Below are 6931 nucleotides of genomic sequence, written 5' to 3'. Positions count from 1 at the left end.
CCATTTTCTTTGTTTATGCTATATTCTATGATTTTGTCAATAAAAAAAACTCATATTAGCATATTAAACATGTTTATAGGTTCAAATTGCTAAAACATACACATTTTCAAGCATTTATAAGGCTATAGGGTCATAACTAGGCTAAAATGGCTTAAATGGCATTCTAACTTACCTATTTTCTTTGTTTTTGCTATATTCTAAGAATTTTTCAATGAAACAACTCATATTTTGCATAGAAAACATGTTTATAGGTTCAAATTGCTAAAACATACACATTTTCATGCATTTATAAGTCTATAGGGTCATAACTAGGCTAAAATGGCTTAAATGGCATTCTAACTTACTTATTTTCTATGTTTTTTCTATATTCTAAGAATATGTCAATCAAAAAACTCATATTTAGCATAAAAAAACATGTTTATAGGTTTAAATTTCTAAAACATACACATTTTCAAGCATTTATAAGGCTATAGGGTCATAACTAGGCTAAAATGGCATAAATGGCATTCTAACGTAGCCATTTTCTTTGTTTATGCTATATTCTAAGATTATTTCAATAAAACAACTAATATTTAGCATATTAAACATGTTTATAGGTTCAAATTGCTAAAACATACACATTTTGAAGCATTTATAAGGCTATAAGGTCATAACTAGGTGAAAATGGCTTAAATGGCATTCTAACTTACCCATTTTCTTTGTTTTTTTTGTATTCTAAGAATTTATCAATGAAACAACTCGTATTTACCATACAAAAAATGTTTATAGGTTAAAATTGCTAAAACATACACATTTTCATGCATATTCATGGTTATAGGTTCATGAGTAGGCTAAAATGGCTTAAATAACATTATAACTTAGCCATTTTCTTTGTTTATGCTATATTATAGGATTTTATCAATCAAAAAACTCATATTTATCATATAAGACATGTTTATAGGTTCAAATTGCTAAAACATACACATTTTCAAGCATTTATAAGGCTATAGGGTCATAACTAGGCTTAAATGACATTCTAACTTACCCATTTTTTTGTTTTTGCTGTATTCTGTAAATTTTGTCAATCAAGCAACTCATATTTAGCATACAAAACATGTTTATAGGTTCAAATTGCTAAAACATACACATTTTCAAGCATTTATAAGGCTATAGGGTCATAACTATGCTAAAATGGCATAAATGGCATTCTAACTTAACCATTTTCTTTGTTTTTGGTATATTCTAGATTTTGTCAATCAATCAACTCATATTTAGCATATTAAACATGTTTATAGGTTCAAATTTCTATAACATATACATTTTCATGCATTTATAAGGCTATAGGGTCATAACTAGGCTAAAATGTCTTAAATGGCATTCTAACTTACCCATTTTTTTTGTTTTTGCTATATTCTAAGAATTTCTCATTCAAACAACTCATATTTAGCATAAATATCATGTTTATAGGTTCAAATTGCTAAAACATACACATTTTTATGCATATTCATGGCTATAGGTTCATGAGAAAGAGTATTAATAAAGGTGGTCGACATTGGATACAATGCAAAATTCAATGAAATCTTAATGAGTGTGATAATATATAAATTTAATACCTCTCATATGGTTCCAGAATGCCGCTATTTCCCAAAACATATAAATGAGCACGTTGTAGTTCTTTTTCATCCAAAAAGCGAAGAACTCCACCAGTAGAAGCATGTCCATGGTCAACCCTAAACAGTTCTGGAACACTATCATCCAATGTGCTTTCAACATCATCATGAACATTACGACGTATCATGCACATTACGACGTAAGTCACGTGTTTTGGTATCCACTCCTTGTTGGAAGTAGTTAGAGCAAAAGTACCCTATCTCTTCCGTTAGATATGCATTGCAGATAGAACCTTCCACACAAGCCTTATTGCAAATTTTACGTTTCAAATGATTAAGGAACCTATAATAAAAAATATTGAATAAGTTATATGTTTTGCAAACAATTATAGGTATATAAAAGAAAGTGGCAGCTATGAGTTTGTAGGAGCTAAAACCTTTCAAACGGATACATCCAACAATATTGAACAGGACCACATAACCTAGGTTCATAAGGCAAGTGAATTGGTAAGTGTTCCATAGAGTTGAAGAACGCTGGTGGAAATATTTTCTCGAGCTTAGAAAGAATTTCTACAATGTTATGTTCTAGTCTTTCCATATCACTCAATTTGATGGTGGAACAACAAAGATCACGGAAGAAAAGACTAATCTCAGTAATAGCTTTCCAAACATGGACCAGGAGAAATTCCTTCAAAGCAACTGGCAACAATCTCTCCATGAAGACATGAAAGTCGTGGCTCTTTAAACCATGAAGCTTACATGACTGTAAATCTACACATCTACTTAAATTAGAAGCATAACCATCGGGAAATTTCAAGTTCCTTACCCACTCGCATAACACTTTCTTTTGAGCCGTGTCGAGTGAGAATGGGGCTTTCGGCAAAGTGTCTTTCCCTCTCGCATCCTCCGTCACATGTAGTTGTGGTCGTTTGCAGTATTTGGCAATGTCATTTCTAGATGCAACTGTGTCTGAAGTATGTTTTTTCACATCCATCACTGTGTGAATTAGTTGGTCAAAGAAATTCTTTTCAATATGCATGACATCGAGGTTGTGGCGGAGGAGAAGAGTCTTCTAGTACGGTAGCTCCCAAAGAATGCTTTGTTTAAACCACCCTAGTTTCTTCTTTTTCAAGCTTGCGAGTGCTTCTAGTCCATCTATTGCCTTAGCAAAGTGTTGAACTTGTTGCCATAGCTCGTCGCTGGACATTATGTGAGATGGTGTCCCCTTTTCAACCTTATTCTTACAAAAAGCAATTTTGTTGTTTCGAAAAGGATGTTCGAGAGGAAGAAATTGGCGGTGATAATCAAACCAAGACAATTTAGCACCATGTTCAAGCTAAAAAGCTTTTGATTTGTCCAAGCAATATGGACATGCTTTTTTACCAGCTGTTGCCCAACCAGAAAGCATACCATAGTCTGGGAAATCACTTATAGTCCATAAGATTGCGGCACGCAAATTGAAGTTTTTTCTTTGCGAGATGTCGTAAGTTGTTGCACCAACATCCCACAGTTGTTTCAATTCTTCAATTAACGGTTGCATCTACACATCCAAGTTCCCCTTCGGATTTTAAGGACCTGGAACGAGAATTGAAAGGAACATAAATGGTTTTTTAATACACATCGAAGGAGGCAAGTTATAAGGGGTCAGAATGACTGGCCAACATGAATACTGACCCCCAAACTTGCCATTAGGAGCAAACCCATCAGTACACATACCAAGTCTCACATTTCTAGGTTCAGATGCGAAATCGGGGAAGGATCTATCCAAGTGCTTCCAAGCTTCACTATCACTAGGATGTACCATTGTTCCTTGGACTCTTGGATATTTGGAATGCCAGGTCATTTCCTCCGCAATGTTCTTTGTTGCAAACAACCGTTGTAGCCTTGGAGTGATTGGAAAATAGATGAGTTCTTTTATTGGAATCAATGACCCCTTTGAAGTCTTCTTGTATCTATCCCTTTTGCACACTCTACACTTATCCAACTCAGCATCAGCTTTCCAAAATAACGTACAACCCTTTGGGCATGCATGGATCTTCTTGTACGGAAGCTCAAGTCCATTAAGAATCTTCTTTGTATCATAGAATGTTTTTCCCATCTTGTTATTGTTGGGAATCGCTTCGTTCAATAATGAATCAAACCCATCAACGCACCTATAGGGAAAATTGTATTTCGACTTCAAAGATACAATTCGAGATGCCATTTCTAGCACATACATGGAGCTACTTTCGTACAATGGTTGCTCGGCAGCCTTTAAAAGCTCTTAAAATGCTTTTGCTTGATCATTTGGCTCTTCATCTGAACCACTAGTTGTATCGTCACCCGGTGGTTTATGATTACTCCCAAGAGCATCGAGAACCATTTCACGGTAAGTATTTGGTTGCTCTACACTTGATGTAGGGAACCCTTCACCATGAGAAACCCACTCATAGTAATCAGGTATAAACCCCTTTTTGTACAAATGGAGTTTTACTGTGTTGGCATCATGAAGACGTCTATTCTTACATAACAGACAAGGGCATCTTACTTCATCTATGCCCGGGCTCTCAGGATGAGCTTCACAAAACCATATGAATTGTTCAACACCTTCCACAAACTCTTGCCTAAGTGTACGGGCATTACCGCCATCATATCTATCGTACATCCACCAACGCTCTTTCCTTTTCATGGTGACAAATTCTACAACACTATGAAAAACAAATCACATTAATCATTCACACTGAATTTGTATTCATTACAATAATGGCATACGATAAAATTAGAATCGAAATGATATCCAAAGGTACTTATCATGACTTGAACAGGAAAGTTGATTCCACATTCTTTATTAAGAGATTTAAACATATGTTATGTCACATGCTTCTAACTTGATAAATATTTATAATTTTTACAACATGTTTTCTAAAATACTTATTATATATAATTTACAATATTGATTGAATTATTTATAACTTACACTAATAAATTATATTTATCCAATTTCAAAGTAAACTGATGTAACATTAATAAAATCAAAGAAGCAATATGATTTGTATAGTTAACAAAGATGGGAATTTGATAACAAAAATCAAAATATAAAAATATTAAAAAAAACCACATGTATAACCCTTCATGAAAAAACAAAATAATTTACAAAATACATTATAGAACCATAAGACAAATTAATGTTCAAAAGATTATCATAACCCCTTAAACATACATATTTCTAATAAAGCCATTGTAATTCAATAAGAATCATTTTTTTTAAAACAAAAACTAAAATAATCCAACACATGAGTTCATACCAACCAATAGCCCTACATTGGACATGAAGCAAAATAAATTTCTATTCCAATCAAAACACATCCAAGTTCAAGCCTACGCACAATAAAGCGTAAAAAATCCAACAATGAACCAAGCTATCAATGGCAAACCTCTTGCTAATACTAAACTGGCCATTTAAGAATCACTAGGAAAACCCGGTTAAACAAGTAGCACATTCACAAAGTAAATCAATGATAATAAACTGAAATCAAAATGCATCTAATAACGATGTTTTTTTTTTATAATATAGATCACAACTCCATAAACAACTAACATAAATATGAATCATATTGGACAAGTAAAAGAAGTAGTTAAATAAGAAGGGAAGAAAACACACACTGGAGGAGTTGACCAGAAAAGCAGAGGCGGCGACGAAGGTGGTCCTGGTATATGGTGGTGTTACACTTTTAGGTAGGGTATTTATAAAAAAAACTTTTAAAAAAAAAAAATTAACTACACACGACTTACCTGGTGGCGGCGACGGAAAAAAATAGAATAAGGAGGAGGGACAGGCACAAGAGGAATCCAGCGACAGTGGAGCTGCAAAGGGGGTTAAACAGCGACCCACAATTAGCTACTTCAGACAAAATAATGAAACAGAGCAAAAAACTAGAAAAACTCAAAAATATGAAACACCAAATACTGAACCAGCCATAAAAGTTCAATTTCTAGCAAGATTTATAAAGCTCAATCTAAAATTAAAGATATTCATTTCTTTGGTAGGTTACTAAGACACGAAACACTATTAAATGCTTTTTTAATCGATTCAAGACAGAAAAATTTCATTACATACAAAATTAATCTAAAAAATGCTGTAAACTTTACTGAGATTAACATATAGATGATGCCCCGAGGTCCCATGCTTCTATAATAGATGTCTAGTTAATAGTGTTCCTCTCTGCAATCAACTCTCACTTAGATTTCTAGTAATACTAATCCCAAGTACACAACACCCCAATAGGCCAACAACTATCAAAAAGAAAGATGAAAATTTCAGTCTAGTAGAATGGGTGATATAAATCATATTTTACACAAGGTCATAAATTCACTTGAGCAAACTCTAAAAAGAATTGTTTTAACAAAAAAGCATATGTAAACTAAGGAAGGTACAAGGAAGTATTTGCAAAAGACGAGCAAAGACAACTTGTTAGCTGTCTTTGAGCTTTAATTTCAGGTTTCAGTTGTTGACAATGGTAAAAATATGGGGAGTGAAGTTGAGCTTCAGGAAAAAGAATGGTTTGACGAGGGTCGCATATTAAATTGATACCAATATACACACAAAACCATAACTTCAAGGGGAAAGAACAGAATTTAAATGACGATATTGTTGGAATCACATTCATCTATACTTATTGGTAAGGGTAAAGTGAAATTACTAGCTCTTAACAGTTAACTTATGGGCTGTTATCTTCACCTAAAGAAGATAATCTACTAATAATAAGCTTATACAAGAAAAAATCAGTTTCTCTATAAAAAGCAGTTTAGTTAGTCAAACTATTAATAAATAAAAATCAACTTCTTAAATCAAACCAAGTTTCAGTTAGTAATAAAACATTTAATCAGCATAAATAATCTCACTTTGGTAAAAATCAAGTGTAGAGAATAAAAAAATAGACCTGAAACCTTTTTTAAGGTTAAAAGGGTTATGACCTTAATGTCCTAACCAATGGTCACCTAAAGCCATCCTTATTTGTGTTTGTCACAGACAGAATCCTCAAAGTTAACCGTTAACGGCAACTCTGTTATTACTACTGTTGCAGCTTGGAAAGATAACAAGTCCAGCCATTGTGGCCGTCTACAAAATAAGAAACCTAAAGGCATCCTTAATGTCCTAACCAATGGTCACCCAACACTTATACCATGATACATTGAGAGATAATACTCACAAATTTTCTAAAAACAATTAGCGACAATAGGGTCAGAACATGAATTCTTTTAATATCAAGCACCAAAACAAAAATTGAACATAGATAACTCTTTCTTTACTAATTAAACTATTATCAAACAGAGCAAAGTGAACTCCAGAAATTCACATTTTC

The 6931-nt window shown here is 33.3% G+C and overlaps 1 pseudogene; it reads right to left on the bottom strand.

Moving 5' to 3' along the window:
- Positions 1 to 3852: 3852 nt before the first annotated feature.
- Positions 3853 to 6931, bottom strand: part of LOC145636910 (cytochrome b6 pseudogene) — a 60760-nt pseudogene continuing 57681 nt past the window's right edge.

The sequence above is a fragment of the Chenopodium album genome, chromosome 6 (assembly GCF_948465745.1).
Source record: "Chenopodium album chromosome 6, dcCheAlbu1.1, whole genome shotgun sequence".
Lineage (NCBI taxonomy): Eukaryota > Viridiplantae > Streptophyta > Magnoliopsida > Caryophyllales > Amaranthaceae > Chenopodium > Chenopodium album.
This window is presented reverse-complemented; position numbering and strand designations above follow the sequence as displayed.